The following is a 27,952-nucleotide window of genomic DNA, read 5'->3' on the forward strand; positions in this document are numbered from 1 at the left end:
CGCACCATCCTCAACTATTTCCTGATTGATTTCAATTCTGCCACCTCTGGAAGATACCTGACTTGCTTCTCTGAGTCCACTGAGAACCCCAAGAATTCCAACCACATTGAAGGGAATCAGCTCTGACCTTTACTTGTTAACTACAAATCTCAAACTCTGAATTAGATCTACCACTACCTGCACTAGTCTCAAGAACAGGACTTTCTCCTGAGCCAAGAAAATCATACCATCTAGATAAAGGATCTTCCTCAATGCTTGCACTCTAAGTGCTGCTGCCACTGGTATTAGTAACTTATTGAAACAACAAGGAGCAGAAGACAGACCAAAAGGAAGGGATGCAAATCTGAAGGATTGTGCCTGTCACAAGAATTGCAAGTACATCTTGTGGTGCTGGAACAAAGGAACCATCCAGTAAGCATCTTTCAAATCCAGATGCACCATCCAATGTCTGGAACCAGAATATTTCTGAGACTGATCACTGTCTCCATTCCTAAATGTCAGTGGAGAATGCACTGATTAAAATCCCTCAGATTTATTGCAGGTCTGACTTTCTTGTTCTTTTTCTACACCAGAACAATATATTGCCAACAAAACCCATTGGCTGTAGAACACAAGGCTCTGTTGCCCCTTTTTATCATGAGTTTCTACGAGGACTTGGCTAAACCTAATACATGAGCACAGTTATTCTGTCTTATCTCTCGCAATCCATTTGATGCAAGGCATAACAGCTCATGTCCTCTTGTTACCCATAAAGAAGGGGGATTGTTAAATAAGGCAGAGGTGTTGGGAATCAAACTATTCATACTTAGGATGAATTGTTTATATCTTTTACTCATGACAGTATCATTGAAGGCATCCATGTAGGGAGAACCTTCCCCTCTGATGAAACAACCCAATGGTACAACTGTTTCACTTCTATATTTGCATCTGACATCAGTACCCCTCGGTCCAGATCACTGATTTAAATAGAATATAACAAGAATCATTAAGCATCAAAGTCAAAGGCAATAAAAGCATCCTATGTTGTGTTACAGAAGGACGTTTTTTACAAACCCAACAGCTGAAACATTTAATTCCTTGTGATAGGTGTCCATCATTTAATGGAACTCTCTGGAATTGTCGTTGGTAAGTGTGATATTATTTGAACCCAGTAATTTTTGGATGTATAGATCATACAAGTAGATGACAATGGCTGTTAGGGTAGTAATGATGATCAGGGTTATTGGTATGCACAATGTCTTTGTCAGCATGGTTTATTTCCATCCTAATTATTCCTTCTAAGCAGTTGGGCCCCTTTGTTCTCCATTTTATACCATCACTAGGCCATTGGAGGTTGCCAGTACTTGGCTGCTCTGGACCCAGTAGTAAACTATTGTTGGTTGGGTAAAGAAAATGGACTTACTGTGGGGCATGGGCCCAGATTGTATCGAGGGCCAGAGTCCTTGATGGGCTGAGGTAGCACAGCCATAATCCTGTGTGCTGCAGCTGGTGGCAAGGTCTGAGGCAATGGAGGTCTTCTCACATGTGAGGCATTAATCCAATTTTTATATCCTGTACACTTTATTCCTGTTTGGGCTGCCAGCAGAACTTGTACGGGGGCCTTCTAGCATGGCTGTAGGCAATTGGATCTTTGAAAGTTCTTACCCATCACCTTATTCACCAGGTTGAAGATTGTGTCCAGGTTGCTGCAGAGGCAATGGCAAGGTGTCGTTCATCTGTTTATTGAGGGCAGAAACACATTTTGTCAATTCAACACACTACTCTTGGAGCAGTGTAACAGTTATTTACATTGTTAGCAATGTTTTTGGGACCCCCCCCAAGATGTGAGGGCCCGTCCAGTCATTATTTTTTAATGTGGGTGGAGACGTATTACAGTATCTGGATTATTTTGCATACTCATAAGGGCTAGTGGCAAGGCATTCACCCAAGTCAATGTGGATTCTGGGCATATTTTAGCTATGTTGGCCCACAGTGTCCCATTGCTCCTTTTGATGGCACTGGCTGCTTTGTGGTGATATACACAATGAAAATTCTATTGTTCTCCCATTGCCTTGCAGACCAATTCCATTGCCTTATTGATGAAGTGCACCCTGTTGTCACTTGAAATTATCTGGGGCAGACCAAAGCATGGAAATAATTATTTCATCAAGCATTTAGCTGTGGTCATTGCATTGCATAGTAGGGTAATCTTCAATCCACTTGCTTCACATACATACCAGTCAATGTATACTGATACCTATTTGTCGGAAACAGCTCAATAAAGTCCATTTGCAAATGTTCAAAGGGTGCCTCAGCAGGTGCAAAATGTCCTGTAGAGATCGGACTTCCTTTACCTGCATAACATTGTGCTCATACCATGCAATTTTTACATATTTTGTCTGCAAATGTCAATATATTAGCATTTTCCCAAAACATTTTCATGCTGTTTACAATGCCATCTCTTCCAAAATGCTGAGGTCTGTGCATCATCAATGTCATAGCATATAACAGTTTGTCAGGTAGCATGAATCTATAATCATGTTGCTGCTTCCAACAGCCATTCACCAGAGTACCATATTCTTGCAATTTTTTTAACTTGTCTTTAGTTGTTTGTTTTAGCAAATCTGCTATTCCCCTATCAGTGAAGTTATTTGCACTTTCTTTCTCTTCAATAAACATTCAATGGGAAACATATGCTAATGACATGACATTCTGTACAGTCATTTTGGCTATCTCATCAGCAAAAGCATTCCCTTTGCTTATGCCATCTACTATCATTTTGTGCACATTACATTTGACGATAGCTACTCTTTTTGGCAATGTTAAAGCATTCAGTAATTTAACAATCAGCGGACTATGTTGTATTTTTATTCTTTGAGATGCGAGGAAACCTTTTTCTGCCCAAAGCCTGCCAAAGTTATTAACAACTCCAAACACATATTGGCTATAAATATATAAATCCATTGTTAATTCAGCGCTGAGCTCACAGGCTCTTGTTAATACTATTGAGCTAGTTGATTGTGCTGATAATTCTAATAGTCTGACTGTCCCTGCCTGTTGTATGTGTTGGGATGTTCCAAACATTGTTCAACTTCAGTCATAGAATGGAGAAAAGAAATTAACATCATGCAAACTTATCCTTTTAAACCAATACTTGGAGCGGGCTATATATTCTGGTCTGCCAGTAGAATTATCGGAAATTTGGGAAACGTAGAGTTCCGGCCAAATTCCACCAACTGCTGCATGACAGAGTGTTTTTCTCACATGTGGCTTGAAAATAGTATGTTGGTGTGCACAAGCGAGATCTGACATCTCTTATTGTGATTTTTGGGCAACCTGGTGAGGTTTCTCCATCGTGGGCAGGTACGCATTTGCTGTTAAAAAGCTGCTGCTCGAGTACGAAATCTACTTGAGCTGCAGCAAAACCAACTTGAGAATCTGTGCTCTTGGCATGCCACGTGCTGCTGTTCATGTGATTTTTCAGTGTGGAATGAGCTCCTAGCGCCAAATCACAGTGCGAGCAGCACAATGTACCTATTACCACCAGTTCACAAATTTCACAAAATGTTGTGTTTTTTTTCTCTGTGGAATTCTGCAGAGTAAACCTCCACGAGTTCTATCCAGACCTAACCAAACCCCACTGCCTCATATCTCCAAACCTAGAAGACCCTTCTGTACCATTGAGCAAGTCACCCTGTTTAACAGACACAGAGTATCACAACACTAATGATCATTTTATAATTGAAGGCTCAACGTATTCTCCAATGCATTCTAAACTTACTTTTCTATCCCATTTTGGTAGATTACTGCCATCCTTCGTCTCCACTCGAGCAATAATAAGGGGAAACTGGAGTATCACTATAGACTTGTTTATCAATACTTCGGGTAAACCAGATACACACCATAACCGAGATAGACATATGCTCTTAGATTTCATTAAGGATCACTCACTGCAAGAACCTTGGAGATTACTGCAGTGGAATGAGAGAGACTATACATTTACTTCCTGCTCATATTCAATATGCACCAGAATATATTACTTTTTGACCTCTTCCTGTTCTGCAACTATTAAATCAGGCAAATGTAATTCCCTGCAGTATATCAGATCATGATTTTATTGAAATCTGCTTAGATCTCAGACCCTCTCACTCCCTAAAACCTCCCTGGAGACTTACCCTCTCCTCATATTAGGCCCCTCAAGAAAAGCTTCAACTGTGTCCGTATGTGGAACAATATTTAAAGGATAATAAACAGTTGGTTCTTAACGCTCATGCATTATGGCGTGCCAGAAAAGCAGTATTGATAGGTTAGATAACAAAAGATGCTGCACTTAAAAAGAAATAAGCAAATATTACTAGGATCAACCTGGAAAAAGACATTGCAACTCTTACAGACACTTACTCTCAAACAAGACCACAGATATATTACAGAAATTATTATCAGTAACATTTACCCTTATTAATTTATATACTTCCCAACTAGAAACATGTCTATTTTATATTTGTCAGAGACACTATGAAAGAGGGGAAAAGCTGGGAGACTTTTAGCTTTTCAATTACAACAGCAAAAATTATCCAGAGCAATTCTTGCCATTATAATTTCTACAGGTGAACTACTTACACAACCATCTGAAATTTTATATCAATTTCAAAATTATTATGAATCATTATTCACTTTTTATAAATTGATCGAATCAAACAGAAGAGAACTTTTTTTTTCCTATATTCACTATCCCTAAATTAACATAGGAACAGAAAGAAAAACTTGAAGGTGAAATTACAACTGAGGAAATAGTAAAGGCCAATGATTATCTGGCGACTGGTAAAGCCCTTGGAGAAGATTGGTGGGTTCCCCATTGAATTTTACAAGATTATTAAAAATATTCTGTTTTAAAATAAATTTTTAACTAAACATTATGATTGGGACACATGCCAGCTGATTTTCTAAGGGCCGGTATTATGGTTATACCAAAACTTGGTAAGGATTTATTTGAATGTTCTAGCTATAGACCAATTTTTTTAATAAACATGGATGTTAAAATCCCAGCTAGGGTCTTAGCCACCCGGGTTAACTCAGCCATTACCTCTTTAATTTATCCATCTCAGATTGGATTTGTCCCAGGTTGTTCCTCTACCAATCATCTCCGCACAATCGCACATGTATTATGGCAATCACAGAATGAATAAGACAAGAAAGTCCTTCCTTCTTTAGGAGCAGAGAAGGCTTTTGATAGAGTAGAATTGTGTTATTTATTCCACACAATGGAGAGAATAGGTGTTGGTAAAGATTTTCTTACCCTGAATAGTGCCAGGTATCATTCACCTACAGCTGCAGTTTCCTGCAGTGGATTCACATCCCAATACTTTAGCATTCATCGTGGCTCTAGACAAGGTTGTCCATAATCACCATTATTATCTCTCTTAGCTTTAGAACCATTAGCTATTGCTATATAGTCTGACACTGGTATTAAGGGAATTGACACACCTGCTCTGAAAATTAAAGCATTTTATTATGCAGATGATATCCTTCTAACTCTTTCCCATCCTAAATCATCTGCAACCCCTTTAATCTCTCAGCTAAATTCATTGTCAACATTTTCTGGTTAGAAGATGAATGGGATTAATAATTAAATTCATCACATTTCAGATGTGTTCACACATCAACATCCTCTAAAATCATTCATGAGCCTACAACAAGAATTTAGTATTCCTTCATCACAACTTAATAGATACTCTCAACTTTCATCTGCCCTTGCTTTAAGCATGACAAAAACTAATGAGATCCCTTTTCAATTCCAAATTTAACATTATATTCACACGTGGAAATGCTTCAAAGGTATTGTTTCAGGCCTCTATTCTATTCTTACTGATATTTCTTTTTCAGAGAGACACCTCACCATTTACGATTATGGTGGTCATCACGTTTAAATATAGAATTTACAGACAAAGATTGGAATGGCCTCTTGGAAATTTACAACAAAAGACTACGGTATTCCTGTCTAAAATATAGCTACCTTAATGGTCTTCACTAATGTCACTGATCATGGCCTAAATTATACTTTTCTACACTTAGGGCCTCATTATGAGTGTGGCAGTCCGAGGATCACCACTCTCGGTGTAATGGTCAGACTGTTGCACTCCAGGCAGTCTGACTACCGCATTACAATCCTGGTGGGCGGACCCGGCAGGGGACCACGATCACTGCCACGAACATGGTTCCTGATGGGCTGACAGCGGTCTGAGTTGTACTCAGCCATTGAGATGCTGAACTCAGCACTGCCATGCTGAATACAACTCAGCTTTCCAATAGCCTTTCCATGGCGGTCACCACACCATACAAAGGCTGGTGGAAAACAAAAGCTGGGGTTGCCGCTGCCCAGCACCATTGGAATGCACATTGTCTGCTTTGCAGACAGTGCACTTTCCGATGGTGCTGGTGTGTTACGGTACTGGCCTCTGCTCCCTGAAGGGAGCCGAGACCAATATCGTAGCACTGTTCCCTCTGGTCAGCCCGGCAGGAATGGCATAATACAATGTAATATGCTTGGGGGTGACACCACCGCCATGGTGGTGGTGTCCTTCTCACGAGTTTGGCGGTCGGCTCCTCCGACCGCCAAACTCATAATGAGGCCCTCAGTCCTGATTCTTTCTGCTGGAGATGAAACACACCAGATAGTATCATAGTTCATATATTGTGGGACTGTCCAAACAGCCACGCATTTTGGCATCAGAGTGAAGTTTGTTTAAAAGACCATTCACTTATTCATCTTTCTATCATACCTCGTTTATTACTTCTACATGATACACCAGAACTATCACCTATATCCAATCGTGTATTTGAATGGCTCTCTACAGACCCCAATTTAGCTAAGATTTAACATATTACGTTTCTGGAAGACCAATGTAACAAGGAGGATTCATTCTTAACTTGAAGATATGTTTGAAGTGGTTAAATTTGAAAAAATGAGTTCTAATCTAAATGACAACTTGCATCATTTTGAATGCATTTGGGGCCGCTTCTTGAGTTCTTGATAGATTACTCTCATGGTATATGTTTATTATTGTTGGATATAAAATTGTCTTCAATTTCAGAATAAGGCCCTCATTTTGACTTTGTTGGGAGGACTCCGACAGCCCGCCAAAGTCCAGAGTCGGGTTGACCGCATATGTGGCCATCCCTCCGCAGTACCTATTAAGAGTTTCCTTCTGGGCCGGCGGGCGGAAACAGCATTTCCACCCACCGGCCCAGCGGGAAACACAGCACAACATTGACACCAGCTCGTAATCGAGCCGGCAGCAATGTTGCGGTGCGTTGGGTATGCCAGCATCTGCCGCCCTTTTCACTGCCAGTAAATCGAGCAGTGAAAAGCGTGAGGGGACTGTCCATGGGGTCCCCTGCACCCCCTTTCCACCAGCCCTTGTATGGCTGTGGGACCACCATGCAAAGGCTGGCGTAAAGGGGGCTCATAATTCAGAGATGCTGCCATGGTGGATTGAGACCGCCAGCACCGCCAGGCTGGCAACAGCCTAGTGGTGCTGGCAGTTGAACATGGCAGCTGTGCCACGGTGGTAATGTGGAGGCTGGACCACTGCTTTAGCAGCGAGCCGACCTCCACGCGGGCCTGGTGGTCTCATGACCACCAGGGTCGTATTGAGGGCCAAAGTGTAAATTAAATTTTCTTCCTTTTATTATCACTCATGTTGCATATATTTGCACATGTTGGAGACAACTGGCTATTTATGTATGAAGCTATAGTAATACTAAGAGAGAGGAACTTTTATCTGTTATTTTTTTTTGTTATTACTATGTTTATAATCCTGTGTATTATTGTTATATTACATTTGTGTAATTTTTCCGATTTTTGATCATATTTGTTTTATTTGTGAAAAAATCAATAGAGAACTGTGAAGGAATTCCCACTTTCTCCAAATTTCACTTCAGTGCATTTAGAAAAATAATCAATCAGACCAAGTGCAAATTTAGAATTTGACAACATTAACATGACTCTTTTTCATCATTAGAGTTCCCATCTTCACCTATGGCTTTGACTGTTTGATCACCACATACCTCTGCCCTGAATATGACTAACATACATGTGGTAAAGTTCCCTTTTCCCCACCTTTGTTTGATTAGTAGTGAAACAATATTTGGCATTTCCCAGATCTGATTATCTGCCACAACAAAAACGTGCAATCTTATTTCTTTCCACATTGTAACGATTAAGAACATTGAGGTAATTTTCCAGTTTTTTCAACACTTCAATACTTTTTTTTAACCTTCCTAACAATTTCCTTAAAATGCTTATATATATGTTTGAACATTGAGATTCTGAAAATGTATACATCGTTTTTAGGTTTAGGCTTTTTAGATTCTTTTTAGGGATACATAGATCTGTCAATAAAATAATATTAGTACCTCTGATTTCAGTTTTTAATTTTTTTTTTGTTATTCTGTTCTCGGTTTCATATATTATGTTTAAAGATAATTGTAACTGCTGAATGAGTATTCTTTAAATATGCTATATTGTATTCAGTGCTCATGTTTGTTGCATTATTGTGTTTACATCTTAACGTAACAAAATATGTTGAACTTAAAAATATGCATTTGCTGTACTATCATTTTCATAGTTTCCAAAATGTCTGGAGCAGCCTAGCCTTGGGACGGCAAATCGCGGAGAGAGCTGCGTGCGTGGGAAGCGCTAAGGTGCCTGCCTAGGATTGGCATTCCACAAAACTCAGATTTAATTTGTGAAAACACCAGATGGGTGTCTTGTGATAAGACAACATTGCGGTGTATATGGTTTAAAACACATCTATTAATTAATATGTGTATTTACAAAGTCAATTCTGTTTGGATCAGCTTTTGCAGAGACACTAACTTGCACATACTTGTTCAGTGATCTTGATTTATTTTTCTATGTATTATTTACATCACACAAGATTGTCTAGCTTCTTTTCACTCACACCTCTTCTCTATCACACCTCTTGCACCTCATATTAAGCTGTTACAGCAGGCTCACAGAACGTGGGTGTGTTGCTTTGTATGTGCAGTTTACCATGAGCATTAAATTCATATCCATCTCAGGCAAGCGAGGGAACTGTGCTGAAATTGTAGAGGAGGTTTCCAGAGAACCTCACTAGGACTTATTTTTGGGGACCAGGAGTAATTTTTCATCACCAAATTTTGACAGAGTGCAAGAAAGGGGGGACAAAGGGTTAAATGAAAGATATGGTAAGGGAAAGAAAAAAAGCAGGAAAGAAAAAATAATCCGCAAGAGAGATATGAAGGGACATGATCTGTATGAGAATGTAAGAATGAGGCATGAGATCTAAAGAACATAAAGTAGTCTTAGTATTAGGCTATTCTGGCATTCAGAAGCGATGGGGGAAGGCTCCAAAGAAAAAATGTAGGCACTTGCATCCTATATTTTAACAAATGAAGCACTGCCTCTCATACATTTCAGCAGAACGAAGACTGAATGGTCAATGGCTTAACATACATATTTAGAAATGATGTTGTGAATGAAGTTGGCAGATGATGATGTCTGTTAATGCCCAAAGGCCGAATAGCACTACTGGATAATAAATTACCTATGCCATTTGAATACCAAGCATTGCAAAGCTAATAGGTCTGTAGGTGGCTGCCAGCTTTAACTTTGTCAATGATGGTTTTGTTGTATCATTTCTTTTGCAAATCTTTATTGATATAGTGCTGCAGGGCTTTCAGTCAATAATCAAATCGAGAAATAGAGTGAGGTTAGTCAATGGCTTAAATTGACTGACCCATTGCCCTAGGTTATATGCTGCAGTGGGTGGAAGAAAATTGTGAACGATACAATTATTGAGCAATGGATAAAGAAGGCTAGATAAAAGGCACTGTGAATAAGTATATTATATATATCATTTTATTAAAACCAAAATGTTTTGGATAACACCAGACCTAATAACAATAGAAGGGCCAGAACACAATTTATTTTTGACTGGCACCATGTACCATTTCATGTCTTTGATGATCTGAGGTAGTGTTTGATGTGAATATATTTTTCCACTATATCATGAAAGTGGATCTGCTCGAGCAGTAACATATCACAAGAATATCTATGTATATTAGTGTGTTGAATTGTTTTCTAGTGCTGTGTGAAATTGTGCTCTGCTATTTTGTTCCTGTATTACTGATCTGTGTTGTTGTGTTGTACTGTGGTTGTTTTGTTGCATTGTTTGACTGTTTCAATGTGTTGTGCCCTGTTAAGTATAAGCTGATTTGTTGCCTTACGTTGTGCTATTTTATTGTGTTGTGTTCTGAAAGTGAATTAAAGGTACTAACAAATGCTGCTACATTTCCATATAAAAGTGGCATTTATTGTAATGTTCCAGTGAGAATGAATAGCTTGCCACTAAGGTGGTAAATTATCCTGTGCTACATCTACAACTATGACAGCTGTGAGCTCCAAAATTATGGTACAGGCTTTAAGAAACTTGGTTATTGGTTGAGGGGGTAAAATCCTTCTCAAGCAACAACCACAATCTTTGTCAGGGTGAACAAGAAAAATCACAAAATTAACTGTGCCTAAGCCTCTGGTAACTTTGCAGAAAAGTCATCAGGTTTAACTTAGAGGCACTGTATCAAGTATTTATGCAGCACACAAACAGCAATAAATTGAAAATAGAACATAGGAAAAATCCCAAACCAATTTAGAAAAATAGGATAAACTTGAATAAATAAAATAAGACAACAATCCAGTCAGTAAAACCAGCAAAGGGTGGACCTGAGGAGGCAATTCTTGGTGATCAGGGCTTAGTCTAACAGAGGCAGTCCAATTGCAGGTTCAGGTAGGTCCAGTTACTGCAGGTTATCTGGGCAGTCCAGGGAGGGCTCTAGAGTTTTCTGTGTTGTTGTAGCTCAGTACAGGACATCAGCCAACTGACCCATGGAGTAACGCAGGCACCCAGGGATGAAGGGAGCATTTGCAGTCTTCCATTGCAGAGAGCAGGGCAGGCTTCAAGCAGCAGGGCAGTTCCCTGTGGAACAAGGCAAGCTCTAAGCAGCAGGGCAGTCTGCTGAAAAGCAAGGCAGCCCTCAAGCAGCAGGGCAATTGTTGGACCTGGCCCTTGTGGCAGGTTCATCCTCTGACTTTTTGCCTCCTTCCACACAATTTTTTCTGACCTCTCGCTCTAGGACTCTGAGCACTTTATCACTGCTGATCAATGCTAAAGTGCAGGTGCTCTCCCTTCTAAAGTTGGGATGATTGGCTTATACCTAACTGGCATATTTAGGCCCATATTTATACTTTTTGACGCAAAACTGCGCTAACGCAGTTTTGCACCAAAACAATTAGCGCCGGCTAACGCCATTCTGAAGCGCCATGCGGGAGCCGTATTTATTGAATGGCGTTAGCCGGCGTTAGCCGACCGGCGCTGCCTGGTGTGCGTGAAAAAAAACCACGTACACCAGGCAGCGCCGGCGTAGGGAAAAATGGCGTTTGGGCGTCCAAAAATGGGGCAAGTCAGGCTGAGGCAAAAAAAGCGTCTTAACCCGATTTGCGCCATTTTTTTCCGACGCCCATCCCCCATTGAAATGACTCCTGTCTTAGCAAAGACAGAAGTCATGCCCCCTTGCCCAATGGCCATGCCCAGGGGACCTCTGTCCCCTGGGCATGGTCATTGGGCATAGTGGCATGTAGGGGGGCACAAATCAGGCCCCCCTATGCCACAAAAAAAAACAAAAAAAAAAACTTACCTGGACTTACCTTAATGTCCCTGGGGTGGGTCCCTCCATCCTTGGGTGTCCTCCTGGGGTGGGCAAGGGTGGCAGGGGGTGTCCCTGGGGGCAGGGGAGGGCACCTCTGGGCTCATTCTGAGCCCACAGGTCCCTTAACGCCTGCCCTGACCCAGGCGCTAAAATCCGGCGCCAATGCGGGTTTTTTAGACCCGCCCACTCCCGGGCGTCATTTTTGCCCGGGAGTATAAATCCGAGGCAATAGCATCGGAGTCATTTTTTAAGACGGGAACGCCTACCTTGCATATCATTAACGCAAGGAAGGTGTTCACGCAAAAAAATGACGCTAACTCCATGAACTTTGGCGCTAGATGCGTCTAACGCCAAAGTATAAATATGGAGTTAGTTTTGCGTCGAATTTGCGTCTAAAATAACGACGCAAATTCGGCGCGAACGGAGTATAAATATGCCCCTTAATTTACCTGTACGTCCTTGGTACAGTGGTATCCCTATACCCAGGGCCTGTAAATTAAATGCTACTAGTGGGCCTGCAGCGCTGTTTGCGCCACCCGCTAAAGTAGCCTTTCAAACCTGCCTCATGCCTGCTAGCACAGGGCCTGTGTGCACCGTTTTCTGCCACAGGGACCTGGCACCTAAATTTACTTGCCAGGCCCAGAACTCCTCTTTTTCTACATGTAAGTCACCCCTAAGGCAGGCCCTAGCTAGCCCAATGGGAAGGGTGCAATGTATGTAGAAGGCAGGACATGTGCCTAGTAGCATGGCCTGTGCTGGTAGTGACAAACAGCCTATTTGGTTTCTCACTACTGTGAGTGCTGCCTTCTCATAGGATTGCATTGGAAATGCCCTGCTGTATGTGTTGGGGGTATTGTCTGATTTATGAGGGGTAGTTTAGGCATGTTTGGTATGGTTGTAATGGTGATGAGAAAAGCTGTTTTCTGGTGTAAGTGGATTATTTATTACTATTAAAGAAATGCCACTTCTAGAATGTGAGCATTTCTCTGTGCTTATGACTCTGGTGTTTTGCAGCTTGACTCCAACCCACGTCTGGGCAGACTGACTGTTGGGGTTTGTGCATACTTTTCAGACAGCCTGTACACAGGGAGGGTGGAGGTGTCACAGATGTGCATCTGCATACTGAATAGTCCTTCCTGGGCTGAGAGAAGGGAGAGGCAGGGCACACCTGCATTTGTAAAGGATGTGTCCTGGCCTCACACAATAGGGTTGTTTGCCCCCAACTGATGTTTGGAGCCTGTGCTGGAGGAGAGAGGGGCACTCCCAGAACCAGTTGTAACTGGTTGGAACCTCCGCTCCCCTTTCTTTGTGAACACACTGTAAAACTAAGTATAAGTACAGGGGAGTTTTCCCCATAATTTGGAGACACTTTGGAACTTACCTGGAACTGGACACAATGCTGCTGCAGTGACTCACCAGGAACGGCCATGGACTGCTGCTGCGGTGCTGACCTGTGACCTGCTTGGTCACCTGGAGAAACTGCCATTTGCCTGCATCCTCCTTGTGTTGGCCTGCTGCTGGGCCCTGTCACCTGTGTGCCTTTTTTATGGACCTTGTCCCCCAGGGGCAGGGTCCTGTGGCCTCTGACGCCTGCAACACTCAGAGGCACATGAGGAGTGCTTCCTTCCCTTTGATTTGGTGCCTGAAGGGTGTTCTGCCTAGTCTGGGACCAGCACTTGATAAAGCGACTTCATGGATCCCCTAATCACCGCCGCAAACCAAGTTTATGCAGGGGGCTAGCGATGTGATGAGCGTGTTGCGGTGCCCCATTTCACCGCTGCAACCCGGCTTCGTGGAGCAAAGCGCGAGTGACGCACTATCACTGGTGCCCCCGGAGCACCTTCAAGAAAAGAAGAGGAGCGAGCGTGCTCCTACCGTGCCCCCAGGGAGAAGCGCGGTCTGTGGAGTGCACCGGGGGCACAAGCAGGCACCTGCTTTGGTGCCTGCACACCTCTGTTGTCCGAGAGCTGGCTCCACACTTGCGCACCAGGTCGGGTGCGGGCAAGTGGACTGCAGACGGCCACGGGTGGGAGAGGAGCCTCATCGGAGGCCCCTCTGGACACTCCAGGACTGCATGGTTAGCAGGATCTGGGAGAAAGGCGAGGTTGAGACCCCCCTCCCTTCCGGTCACTGCCTAAGGAGCAGGAAGCTCCCGTCCTTCGGCCAGGGGGCCCTGGTTGTCGCTGGGCCCCCTTGTAGTTTGCTGGCTGGAGGGGCCCGATTTAAATACCCTTGTGAAGGGTGGGTGAGGTGGAAGCCTCGTCGGAGGCTTCCCTTGCCGCCAGGCCCCCTATTGTTGTTTTGGGGCATTGTTTGGCCCCCCTTTTTTGGAGGGCCAGTGGAGGCCCGGGGGGACCCCCAGAGATCATAGGCCTCAGGAGTGGCCCGTGATAAACCCAGAGGGGGTGCGTGTCACCCCCTCTCCTCCTCCAATTTGTGGAGGGCCCCCGCTTTTGCTCAGTGGAGCGCCAGGGGGCCCATTTGTTTGCTTCTGAGCACTGGAAGTGCCTTTCATCAAGGACACAGGTACTTTCTACAAGCATCCCTATTTCCTATGTTCCTAATATGGACTTTATGGATTCATATGCTAACCTGTTTGCTTTATGATGTGCTACATATACGTTTTGCCATATTTTTTATAATGTTCCTGATATGGGAATTTATGAATTTATATATAAGTGCATTTGTGTAGTAATGTGATCCCTGACTACTGCGTATGTTGCAGAATAATAGGCAACCTGTGTGTTATATGTGACTACTTCTGGTTCTGCAGAGTAACTAAGGCTTAATGTTCTGAAAACTGCTAAGGTAGCAGGATATTACCGACATGTTTTGTTTGATCTAATAATTGTGTTGTGTACAATACAGAATATTTTCATATAACTTGGTGTTGTGTTTCCTTTGTGGTGGGGATAGTGCGTCACATGTGTTGTGTGTGTTGTGCAAACGCTTTACACCTTGCCTCTGGGATAGGCCTGACTGCTCGTGCCAAGCTACCAAGGGGGTAAGCAGGGGTTATCTGGGACATGTAACTCCCTTGCCCTGACTAGAGTGGGTGAGTTCTGCCTGGCTTAGGTGCATACTCTAGTCAACCAGAAACCCCATTTCTAACAGCAATCCTATGGGTAAACAAGGCATGCCTCAAGCAGCTGGGTGGTCCTCTGGGGAGCACGGCCCTTCTTATTCTTTAATATCCACAGGTCTAGGAGTGTACTGAAGTACTGCTCTGAGGATTCAGTACTTATACCAGGTGCCAGGTTTTGAAATGGGGGAATCTTCTATGCTACCCCCACATCTGGTTCTGGAAAGTTCCTTCCTTCCCCTGCCAAGGCCCAAACATATCTGGGGTGATAAAACACTGTGTGAGGTTCCTTTGTGTATGCTGGATGCAGCTCTTTGTAGTGTATGTGAAACGGGAAGCAGATCTGCCCCCAACTATCTTGTCAGGATTTCCCATACTGCCCATATCTATTCCTCTATTGTGCACAATCCTAATAGGGGAACCATTAACAGCCATGCACAGCTAAAAACTCCTAGAGGCCTTAAAAGCTTTTGGGCCAGAAAATAGCATCTTTCTAAAAGTGGAATTTTCAAAATTGTCATTGAAAATTCATCTTTACCATTAAAGAGGGTTTAAAATTACAATTCGAGTCTAAACATGATGAGCGAGATAGGCTTTATAGTAGTGTAAAACAAATCTAGGAGTTTTTCACTACAGGGCATGTAAAACTTAAACCCACTTGTCCTATCTTTTGGATACAATGCATCCTGTCCTGTAGGCCTTCAGGGCCTTCCTTTGGGGTGACTTATATGCATTTGAAAGGGTAGCATAAGCCTAGCAAAAGGTTTATTTTGCTAGATCTAAGTGACAATTTGAAACAGTACTACATGTTGGAGTGGCAGGCCTGAGACATGTTTTAAAGGGCTACTGAAGTAGGTGGCACGATGAGTGCTGCAGACCCACCAGTAGCATTTAATTTACTAGCCCTGGATAGTTGTAGTACCATATACTGAGGACTGAAAGATGAATTAAATGTGCCACTCAAGCCAATTTTAACATGTTTTAGGGAGAGAGCGCAAGCACTTACGGACTGCTTACTAGTTGTAAAAAGCACAGAGCCCTAATGCAACAAAAACAAATTCAGAAAAACAGTAGGGCTGAAGCCAAAATGTTTGGGTGTGACACTGCGGAGAGGCCAAGTCAAATAAAGGCCGTGCCTTAATTTGCTCTTACAGTGCTCACTGTGTGTATGGCCCGCGGGCTTTTAGAAACTCCCAGTGCTGTAACAATGGCTTCACTCTGTATCCGTAATACTATTTGGACCCTTGGATTGAAAAGGACGTTGAGGAGTGTATGTTTTTCATGATTCTTTTGTTTGTTTGTAAATATAGATGGCCTATGAGAATGAAACAGCAGAATAATATGTATGGTTTGATATTAAGATAATATCAATTGTTATTCAATGAATTACAGGAATCTGTAGGGCTACTCCGTTTTCACAGTTGAATTGCCCGATTGTTTACCCTGATGAAGACTCAGGGGCTCCGAAATGCACTGGGCAATTAGTAGAGGATAATTTGGAGCTGAATAAGAAAATACGTTAGGCTAATATGATGCATTTTGATGATGCATGAAGTGTAATACTGAATTAAATAAAATGATTAAATAATTACAGTCAATATTTGTTGAATAATTTTGCCAATTAGTTGAGCTGGAGGCCCAAGCTTGCTAGGATATGATTCAGCCAGAGATATGTAGTATTGTTATACCCTGCGAATTAGATAAATTAGAGGATTACAAAATTGTGATACTAAATCTTAATTGAATCTCTTATGCGGAAGGAACAGAAAGAAATATTAGCAAAATGAATCTCAGCATACAGTTCACCCCGTCACATTTTGAGCTTGCTCCTCTCATAAAATAAACAAAATGTAACAAAATTGCATGTACAACACACACTGGTACATTTTGCATGTTCCATGCCACATTCTTTGCCCCAGTTTTTAAACTGAGTACGACAACCAGTACAAATATATTTTGGGTCAGGAAGGTTTTGATCCCACAAACTTAACTCTATATGGCTCTGCAAGACCAGTACAATGACTAAATGTTATCACAAAGTCTACATACATTCTTGTTGATATGTTGTGTTAATCATTTGCTTGCATGTTCCTGACAAACTTTTGTTCTTGCTTTGACTTTACCGCATAGTCTTATGACAACACATTTCTAATATATGTTTTCTTCTCATTAACCTCTACTTTAGTGAGTCATTGTTGGTTGCAATTTCATTGGTGCCACATACAAGGACCTCAGAAAAGGGGCTAGAAGGGGCACTAATGCCCAGACCCCACACATTTTCTGGGACCCACTATAGTGCGGCAACTTTTATTTATATAGATTTAGAAGTAAGTTTGCTGTTTTTTATTAATGGCAGATAGCATGCCTCACACCGGTAGATGGTGGTAGATATTGCCATGTGTGTCCAGCGTGACATTTTTAATCTAGTGCCTCAAAACGTTTAAGTGCCTAGTGCCAGACTGTACCTTTCTTACTGACAACACAAAGGAAGTTGTCAGATCTAAACTTTGTTGCTTGTTTCATGCTACGAAAATATGCCACATAGGAGTTGCAGAAGTCCTGCCAGGAACTGGTTCAGTGTGTGGAGAACAGACTCTTGTTATGAAATCACTTCCTTTGGTATATCCTTTAATGCTAAACAAGCATTTGCAATGTAATGGGTCTCACATTTGCCCGAATTAGAGTTATTAGCGCTGTAAACTCGTAACCGGACTTTTCTCGCCACATAAATTGAAAATTAAAAGTAAGGCAGTTTCACATAAGTGAGCCGATTCACTGCGCCACGGCTGCCATGAGCATCAGGGCGAAGGAGAGGCACAAAAAGAAGTTTGTTTGCAGTCAAACTTATCGGCAAAAGTGCAATTAGCCATGTAACAGGGACGATGGCCAAGGTGGTAACAAAACCTCCCCATGAAAGGACAAACGTAAACCATTTACCAACGTCATCAAAGGATTTTTGAAGGGCCATACCACAAACGAGTGGTAGTGATGGGCGTGAGGTGGGCATGGTTAAAAGCCCAGATACATACCAACACGTCAGAAAAGCAGTGCTTGCACGCTGCTATGCTTGACCTAAAAACAAGGTAAATTGACAAAACTCGGGCAACAGTGCCCTCAACTTTGCAAGCCACTGTGCATTGCCAGCCCTGCATAAAGCCAGTTGTGTAAAAAATGAAACCTATTACATCAAATACAACCTGCCACTGCAGCTGAAGTATTTTTCCATTGACAGCTATACGCTTACAATAAAAATATTATTTTATTACAAAACAAGAGGCTCTATCATGCAATCTTTCTTCTGCTTTATTTACACAGTACGTTGAATGAAACAACACATTTCCTTCAATCCTGCCTTCTTAATTAAGAAGCACTAACATAAAAGAAGCACAAACAGCTCTATAAATGGGTGTGGCATTTAATAAACCTCCTTTATGTTGCTGCTTCTGACTTAGGTTACTGTTGATTCTGTGTGCTTTGCATTTATAGCACTATTCAGCATTTACATTGCATGATTTCCGTGGGGCTTATCTGTGGTCTGTAGTATCTAGCGTTCATTTGACTTAAATAATTTATATTGTTTTAGCACGTACTTAAGGTCTCCCTGGGCTTTAACGCTCTTTATTTGTTCCGGCTGCTTTGCTTCCGCACAGGCAGATCAAGGTTAAAAGGTTGTGCGTGTCTCGGAGTGCTTGTTTGTATCCCTTTTGTTCCAGATGAAGCTCAATATAAACTGTTAATTTGTTTCTTTAACGCGCAGGAAGCGCTGATGATGCAGCGTTTTTCGGGGAAGGAGATTCTTCAGTTGTTCATTTGTAACAGTCTTTCCTAAGGGAAAAGGGGGCAGTGCTGAGCCTTTTCAAACTATCTTATTTGGAGGCCTGTATTTGTAGATATAACGCTTTCTTTTTCTGAGCATAGCCATTTGATGTCTTCAATTCTTTATGGTTTTTGAACTGAGAAATTCATTTCTTTTTGTGTTTTTCATTTATAATTATACTTGACAACAGAAGTAGAGGATATGGTGCTAAGGATTCAATTCCCTGGGCTTTCATATGTAAAGTGGTCCCCCATTTCTAAAAACGTGGCCACTGGTATTGTCAACTCTGTTGAAACTTCTATATCGACCTCTTTAACGGCTATAGGCTTAGGGTGTAGGGGCAAAGAAAGAAGCTATAGAAGTTGAAGATTTTGCCTGTATGCCTTGTAATTGTAAAGTGAGCCCCAGTTAGGGACAATGAAGAGCAGATACATCCAAAGGCCTAATACAAGACACCCTTCCGAAAGAAACCAAGTGTAGCTGACAGGCACATGAGAGACAGCTCCTCATTGTCTTCCCAAACCTGTAAGAGTTGCTGAACTAAATTGACATCTGATATGTTGCAATATGTAGGTCAAGAGGATTCCCATATCGAATGCCTTTCAAAAATCTACACACTACAGGCTATTCATCCATTAGCTTACCCTCAACTTTCTGATGCCTTGTTAAAATTGCAAATCTGTAGGTGTTAACCGTCCTTTTGGACTGCTGCCAAGGACATTGAGAAGTTTAAAACAGTTGTGACATCTGAAGCATTGAGATTAATGTTCTGTTCCACACACCAGTTACAACCGAGCTGACCTATAAGCTCTAGTTGTTACTTTTGCCCAACATGCTCTGTTATACTTGGAAGAAAGACTCCAAAAGGTCTTGTACTTCTGGAAGAGTTCTCAGATGTCCCAGACCACCAACACTAACTTGTCCTCCAATACTAGGCTGTGGTAGTGTCTTCCTGGATACCTCTGCAACCCAGTAAGTGTTGCTGTTAAAAGTGGACAATCCACTAACAAGACATATCCTGCAGAAAAGCATCCCTAGCCAATGCTTCCTGATCTAGCCTCCATCTTTAGTATTTGATCAACTGATTTGTCAGTCCTTATTATGGCTTTAAGACCTGAGAGTGCAGTTGACAGTAACTGCTGTCATATAGAGACTCCTCAAATGCCAACCTGTAGGAAAGTACCATCTTGCCTGGCATGTTACCCCCATTTTTACTTATATGTATGTTTGTTTTAGCCTGTGTCGCTGGGACCCTGCTAGCCAGGACCCCAGTGCTCATAAAGTATGCCCTATATGTGTACCCTGTGTGGTGCCTAACTGTATCAGTGAGGCTATGCTAAGCAGAACCTCAGTGTTTATGCTCTCTCTGCTTTTAAAATTGTCACTGCAGGCTAGTGACTGATTTTACCAATTCTCATTGGCACACTGGAACACCCTTATAATTCCCTAGTATATGGCACCTAGGTACCCAGGGTATTGGGGTTCCAGGAGATCCCTATGGGCTGCAGCATTTCTTTTGCCACCCATAGGGAGCTCAGACAATTCTTACACAGGACTGCCACTGCAGCCTGAGTGAAATAACGTCCACGTTATTTCACAGCCATTTTACACTGCACTTAAGTAACTTATAAGTCACCTATATGTCTAACCCTCACTTAGTGAAGGTTAGGTGCAAAGTTACTTTGCATGAGGGCACCCTGGCACTAGCCAAGGTGCCCCCACATCGTTGAGGGCAAATTACCCAGACTTTGTGAGTGCGGGGGCACCATTACACATGTGCACTACATATAGGTCAATACCTATATGTAGCGTCACAATGGTAACTCCGAACATGGCCATCTAACATGTCTAGGATCATGGAATTGTCACTCCAATACCATTCTGGTATTGGGGCGACAATTCCATGCATCCTTGGGGCTCCAGCATAGATGGCTATTTAGGGTCTCTCCTGTGGGTTTCTCATCAGATAACGAATGCAAGAGCTCACCAGAGTTCCTCTGCACTTCCCTCTTCGACTTCTGCCAAGGATCGACCGCTGACTGCTCCAGGACGCAAGCAAAACCACAACAAAGTAGCAAGAAGACTACCAGCAACATTGTAGCGCCTCATCCTGCCGGCTTTCTCAACTGTTTCCTGGTGGTGCATGCTCTGAGGGCTGTCTGCCTTCACCCTGCACTGGAAGCCAAGAAGAAATCTCCTGTGGGTCTACGGAATCTTCCCCCTGCCAACGCAGGCACCAAACTTCTGCATCACCGGTCCTCTGGGTCCTCTCTGATCTTGACGAACGTGGTCCCTGGAACACAGGAGCTGGATCCAAGTGTCCCCGACAGTCCAGTGGTCCTTCTGTCCAAATTTGGTGGAGGTAAGTCCTTGCTTCCCCAAGCCAGACAGTAATCCTGTGTACTGCGTGAACTGAAGCTGCTAGGGCTTCTGTGCACTTTTGCGAAACTTCCTTCATGCACATCCTAGCCCAGGTCCCCAGCACTCTGTCCTGCATTGCCCAACTCGCTGAGTTGGACTCCGACTTCGTGGGACTCCCTTTTGTTGTGCTGAGACAACCAACGTGCTCAGATCTTCTGAACGCCTGTTCAGGTGCTTCTGCGGGTGCTGCCTGCTTCTGCATGTGCTCTCTCTGTTGCTGAGGGCCCCCTCTGTCTCCTCCAAGGGGCGACCTCCTAGTCCTTCCTGGGCCCTGGCAGCACCCAAAATCTTCAACCGCGACTCTTGCTGCTAGCAGGGCTTGTTTGCAGTCTTTCTGCGTGGAAGCAACTCTGCATCCTGCAGCACGCCGTGGAACATCTTCTGACCAAAGGAGAAGTTCATGGCACCTTCCGTTGTTGCAGAATATTCAGCTTCTTCCACCCAGAGGCAGCCCTTTTGCACCTTCATCCGCTGTTTAGTGGGCTCCTGCCCCCCCCCCGGACACTTGCGTGACTCTTGGACTTGGTCCCCTTCCTTTACAGGTCCTCAGGTTCAGGAATCCTTCTTCAGTGCTTTGCAGTCAGTTGTTGTCTTTGCAGAATCCCCTATCTCGACTTTACTGTCTTTCTGGGGTAGTAGGGTAAGTTTACTCCTACTTTTCAGGGTCTTGGGGTGGGGTATCTTGGACACCCTTAGTGTTTTCTTACACTCCCAGCAACTCTCTACACACTACACTAGGCCTGGGGTCCATTTGTGTTTCGCATTCCACTTTTGGAGTATTTGGTTTGTGTTACCCCTAGGCCTATTGTCTCCTATTGCATTCTATTGTGTTCTACAGTGTTTGCACTAGTTTTCTAACTGTTTACTTACCTGATTTTGGTTTGTGTGTATATTTTGGGTATTTTACTTACCTCCTAAGGGAGTATATCCTCTGAGATACTTTTGGCATATTGTCACTAAAATAAAGTACCTTAATTTTTAGTAACTCTGAGTATTGTGTTTCTTATGATATAGTGCTAAGTGATATAAGTGGTATAGTAGGAGCTTTACATGTCTCCTAGTTGAGCCTACGCTGCTCATTCGCAAAAGTACTGTACATTTTACCCCGTTCATTACCAGGCTTTGAATTGCAAAGTGCCCTAGAAAAAAGCCCTAAACAGTTTGTGAACATTAGTAACTCTCCTGGACCATCTTCCTCCAGTTGCACCCAATCCTTATAGGCTTGCATAAGACTCTAATGCAGTACTGTTCAAACTTTATAATGCTGCACCCCAGTGAAAAAAAAAATCTTCAGGGCCTCCCCTTTGATTTTTATCACAACCACTCTATTAAATTGACAATGTTTAAATAGGTCAACACATATTTTAACATTGCAGTTAAGTTCTGTTACTGTTTTTAAAATGCTGCCAAATACATGATGCCACATATACTATTGTGGTCAGGCAGACCATGCTAACTTACAAAAGTATCCATGGGGTGATTATCAGAAGTGGGTATGGGGGTTTTGAAGAGAAGAGCATTTGGAGTCCCTTCCCTCTTCACACATACTCCCATCTTGGATTTAAAAGACAAAACCTGCCAGTGAGCGCCCATTACAGAGCGGTTTACTGCTGCTCAGTTTTTTCAGCTTGAAAAAAAAGCCCTGTAATTAGCATATTGCTTCTTATGGCCAGAGCCTGACGCTCCCGCTGGGATCACAGCCCCTCTAGGAGGGCCCACTCCCAGTTTGAAGCCCCCTGCTAATACAAGACCGGAGGTTGTAGGAAAAATGGCCCTTCCTACATGTTCTTACTTCCTGATCCAAAAGAAGCATCTGTGAATATTGCAAGCCCTTTCACAGATGTGTTACCTTTAGGACTTGTAGAAGCAGACAATGGTCCTTCTCATACCTGGTAGCCAAGACCTGGAATGACCTTTCACAACACCTCAAAATCTCCTACTCCCTCATGGGCCTCTGAAGAAACCTCAAGACATGGCTCCTCCAGACAAAACAGTCAAGATCTCCTCCACCCTGCCCCCCACCCCCTCAGGCCTGCCCTACTCAGCGCCTGGATAATCTCATGGGTGATTAGCCACACTCACCAAATTCAAATAACATAGCATATAAACAGAGCCTGATTTATGAGTTGGCAGGCAGCTCATGAATTTTGGTGCATGGCTCCATCAACATGATGGAGCCATGCACCACACATATATTTTTTTATGTTTTTATTTTCAAAAAGAAAATCCCAATCCTAAATCATAAAGCACACAATGATCATGGAGGAATCATTTGCATACAAATATTTCATCAAAATTAAACACTATTAATGTTGTAATTAACCATAAATCAAATTCCATAAATGAATAAATCTTCAAACAGCATGTAATTAGTTTATGAAAAAATAAATAATGTTTATATATCCACTAATAATATATTCATCAATCTAGCAAATCAAAGAGATTTTTTAAAGTTTTTATACAAATGCACTGGTGACCCCTCTGTCCTCAATCCCCAATCCCTTTACATCCAAGGGACAGAAGGAGAGCACCAACTATTCTGACTCTTCAAACGCAAAAGTTTTGAGTCCTATATGAAGCCTTTCAAACAATCAGAAATCGCTCTAAGGGACTCCAGCAGCTCATGCGACGAATTGCGTCATGGATAGTATAAGGTCGAAGTTTCGGTCTCCCAAGGCTCAAACTACCAATGAGACCATCCCCAGGACAATGTGTCAAAGTGGATAAAATCACAATTGTTGCTTTAAGCACTGCTTAAACCTTTTAATCTGGCACGTCCAATGCTAGTCAGATACTCAAATATAAAGAAAGGATGATGTAATTTCACAACAGGTACGTCAACTCCTGTGGGGCCTATGATTAATTCAAGCGTCGCAGGAGTTTACGTATCTATGATGAAATACACCGTCCTTTCTTTATAGTGGAGTAACTGACATTGTCCTGAGGATGATCTCATGGACGGTTTGAGCCTCCAAGAGAAGTTGGCCGGACTAAATATGTGAGTGCAGTTACTCTGTTCCATCTCTCGTAATCAATTTGATGCAAAGCATAACAGCTCATGTCCTCTTGTTACCCATAAAGCCTGGGGATTGTTAAATAAGGTGGAGTTATTGGGAATCAAACTATTCATCCCTAGACTTAGAAATGGGATCTTTGGTTGACAGTCAGGTTACGCCCTGTTCAAGCAAGGACCCTCACTCTAGTCAGGGTAAAAGAGAATCCCCCTCAGCTAACCCCTGCTTACCCCCTTGGTAGCTTGGCAGAGCAGTAGGCTTAACTTCAGAGTGCTAGGTGTAAAGTATTTGTACCAACACACACAGTAACTTAATGAAATCACTACAAAATGACAAAGGTTTAGAAAAATAGGAAATATTTATCTAAACAAAACAAGACCAAAACGACAAAAATCCACTATACACAAGTCAAGTTATCAATAAAAATGCAAAAAGAGTCTTTAAGTAGTTTTAAACACACAGTAGCGCTGCTAGTGTGAAATTGTACCTGGTGCGCATCAAAAATAACCCCGCACCGGCGGGTGTGAGTCGGAAATCCAGCCGCGTGCTGATCCGAAAACCCTGCAGCGGATGTTGTGATCTCCCAGCCTCCGTCAACGATGCTGCGCGTCGTTTCTCCTGCTCCATGCGTCGATTCTTTGGTTGCGTTTCCTGTGAGCGTCGTTTCTCAGCTGAGGAGCCGGCGGCGCGTCGTTTATTCAGCCGCAGATCGGAGTCGCGTCAATCTTTTCCCTGCACGGCGCTTTGTGCATGGATTTCTTTGTCTTTAGGCTGCCAGCTTCTCCTTTCAGGGTCACAGGAACTGGATGGGCACCACAGGGCAGAGTAGGAGTCTCTCCAGAGACTCCAGGTTCTGGCAGAGAGAAGTCTTTGCTGTCCCTGAGACTTCAAACAACAGGAGGCAAGCTCTAGATCAAGCCCTTGGAGATTTCTTCTCAAGATGGAAGGCAAGCAAAGTACAGTCTTTGCCCTCTTACTCTGGCAGAAGCAGCAACTGCAGTATAGCTCCACAAAGCACAGTCACAGGCAGGGCAGCTCTTCTTAATCAGCTATTCAGCTCTTCTCCAGGCAGAGGTTCCTCTTGGTTCCAGAAGTGATCTAAAGTCTGTGGTTTTTGGTGCCCTTCTTATACCCAATTTCTCCTTTGAAATAGGCCTACTTCAAAGCAAAGTCTCTTTTGAATGTGAAATCCTGCCTTGCCCAGGCCAGGCCCCAGACACTCACTAGGGGGTCGGAGACTGCATTGTGTGAGGACAGGCACAGCCCTTTCAGGTGTAAGTGACCACTCCTCCCCTCCCTCCTAGCACAGATGGCTCATCGGGAAATGCAGACTACACCCCAGCTCCTTTTGTGTCACTGTCTAGTGTGAGGTGCAACCAGCCCAACTGTCAAACTGACCCAGACAGGGAATCCACAAACAGGCAGAGTCACAGAAATGGTATAAGCAAGAAAATGCACACTTTCTAAAAGTGGCATTTTCAAACGCACAATCCTACAATCAACTTTACTAAAAGATGTATGTTTAAATTGTGAGCTCAGAGACCCCAAAACTCCACATGTCCATCCGTTCCCAAAGGGAATCTACACTTTAATCAGAGTTAAAGGTAGCCCCTATGTTAACGTATGAGAGGGACAGGCCTTGCAACAGTGAAAAACAAATTTAGCAATATTTCACTGTCAAGACATATAAAACACATTACTATATGTCCTACCTTAACCATACACTGCACCCTGCCCTTGGGGCTACCTAGGGCCTACCTTAGGGGTGCCTTACATGTAAGAAAAGGGAAGGTTTAGGCCTGGCAAGTGTGTACACTTGCCAAGTCGAATTTACAGTTAAAACTGAACACACTGACACTGCAGTGGCAGGTCTGAGACATGATTACAGAGCTACTTATGTGGGTGGCACAACCAGTGCTGCAGGCCCACTAGTAGCATTTGATTTATAGGCCCTGGCACCTCTATTGCACCTTACTAGGGACTAACTAGTACATTAAATATGCCAATCATGAATAAACCAATCAACATTACAATTTACACAGAGAGCATATGCACTTTAGCACTGGTTAGCAGTGGTAAAGTGCTCAGAGTTCAAAACCCAACAGCAACAGGTCAGAAAAAATAGGAGGCAAAAAGATTGGGATGACCCTGCATATGCAAAAAAGTCCAACACAACCCCCTACCAGCCTAAAGCCAGGGGAGAACAATCAATACCTTGATGTACCTGATTGGGGCGATAGAACAAGGACCCAGGCCCACAACAGCAGGGGCATGTTCCAGTTTTACCCCTTCCTGACTCCAGTTGGATCCCTCTGTCCATACTCTCAGGGCCCACTAAGCTAACCCATGGGGTACCCTTCTCCACATCTGCAGATACCATCTGTGCAGCACCTAACTTTACTTTGCTCACAGATGTATCCCAATGGGCAGATAGCACCACCAGGGCCAACACAGTGGTGTTTCCCACTCTACCCCCTGGGTGTGACTCTTGTTCCCCCCCCCCAGGGGCAACTCTGTCCACCAGGACAGCAAGCCACAGTGGCCCCGGACAACTGTCAGGGATGAGTGCCCGACCTCAGGCCTCTCCAACCACTGTGACTGCGGAGAGTGGGGGGCGGTAGCCCCAGGTGCCTGACACCCTTTGACCACTCTCGCTTCCACCAGGTCAGGGATGACAACCTGAACCTGGTCCTCCCCTCTGGGGCTCTGTACCCTTCCTGCAGGAGCGGCACCCCCAGAGTCCAAAATTGTCAGGGTGCTTGTAGAAGCAGTCCTGCACAATTCTTCCACCAGTACAGGGATGTAAACCTGCAACTGGTCCTCCAACCTGGGGTCTGTACATTCAGGTTGGAACAGGGCCAGGGGTGAGGCTTCCCTTCCCCTGCCCTCCCTTCTGGGGTCCTGAACCCCCCAACTAGGAGTGCCCCCCCCAGAAGACAACATGGTAGGGGCACCGTTAGCAGTAGCTCCTTCCTCCCGGTCAGGGGGGACACCCTGACCCTGGCCTTCCAATCCAGGGTCTGTACCCACAGACTGGACCACTGCCTGGCAACCCAGGACTTCCTGGGGGGCATACCTTCCCCCCACCAGGTCAGAGTTTACCCTCTGAACCTGGTCATCCAACCCAGAGTCACCACCCTGCAGTTGAACCAATGCCTGGCACACCAGGACTTCGAGGGGGGGCACACTTACCCCCCTTAAGGGACACACCGTCCCCAAGGGCCACACAAGAGTCTGGCTGGCGCAGGTCTCCTGACCTCTGCCCATCTGACAGAGTCTGGATTCCCCCCAACCCAGAAATGGTCTCACCAAGGTCATTCCTGGGGGGCTCTGCTCTCAGAGCTAATCCCTGACCCTTCAGGTTCTCCACTGGGGTCTGCAACCCCCTCTCAACCCTCTGTCTGGACTTCTGCACCCCCTCATTAGGAGTGGTACTGCCAGACACCAGAACTGGTGGGACGCTGGCTACAGCCACCCCCCCCAAGTTCTCCTGACACTGTGGGGTTTCCCTCAACAGATGGCCCTATGGTACAGGTTAGGCTTCCTTCCTGGAGTTCCCTCATGGAACCCTCCAGGACCTGGGACCAGATCTCGGGCACCTTGGGCCTCAACCCATCCCCATTCCCTCTCCTCTGAGACTGGACATGGGGTCCCTCACCCATCCCACTACACTGGGACCTACCTGGGACACAACAATCCTTCCCTACCTCACCTGGTTGGGAAATACCTAGACCACTCCTCTCAGGAGCACCCCCAAATGCCTCTTCAGACTCTCTGGTACTCACCCAGAAGTCTGCCTCCATTGTAAACTCCCTGGGGTCAGAGAACTCACACTCCACCGTGTGTTGGCGTAGCTGTGGAAAATAAGAACTAGACATATGCTCTCCAGCA

The sequence above is a fragment of the Pleurodeles waltl genome, chromosome 12, assembly GCF_031143425.1.
Source record: "Pleurodeles waltl isolate 20211129_DDA chromosome 12, aPleWal1.hap1.20221129, whole genome shotgun sequence".
NCBI lineage: Eukaryota > Metazoa > Chordata > Amphibia > Caudata > Salamandridae > Pleurodeles > Pleurodeles waltl.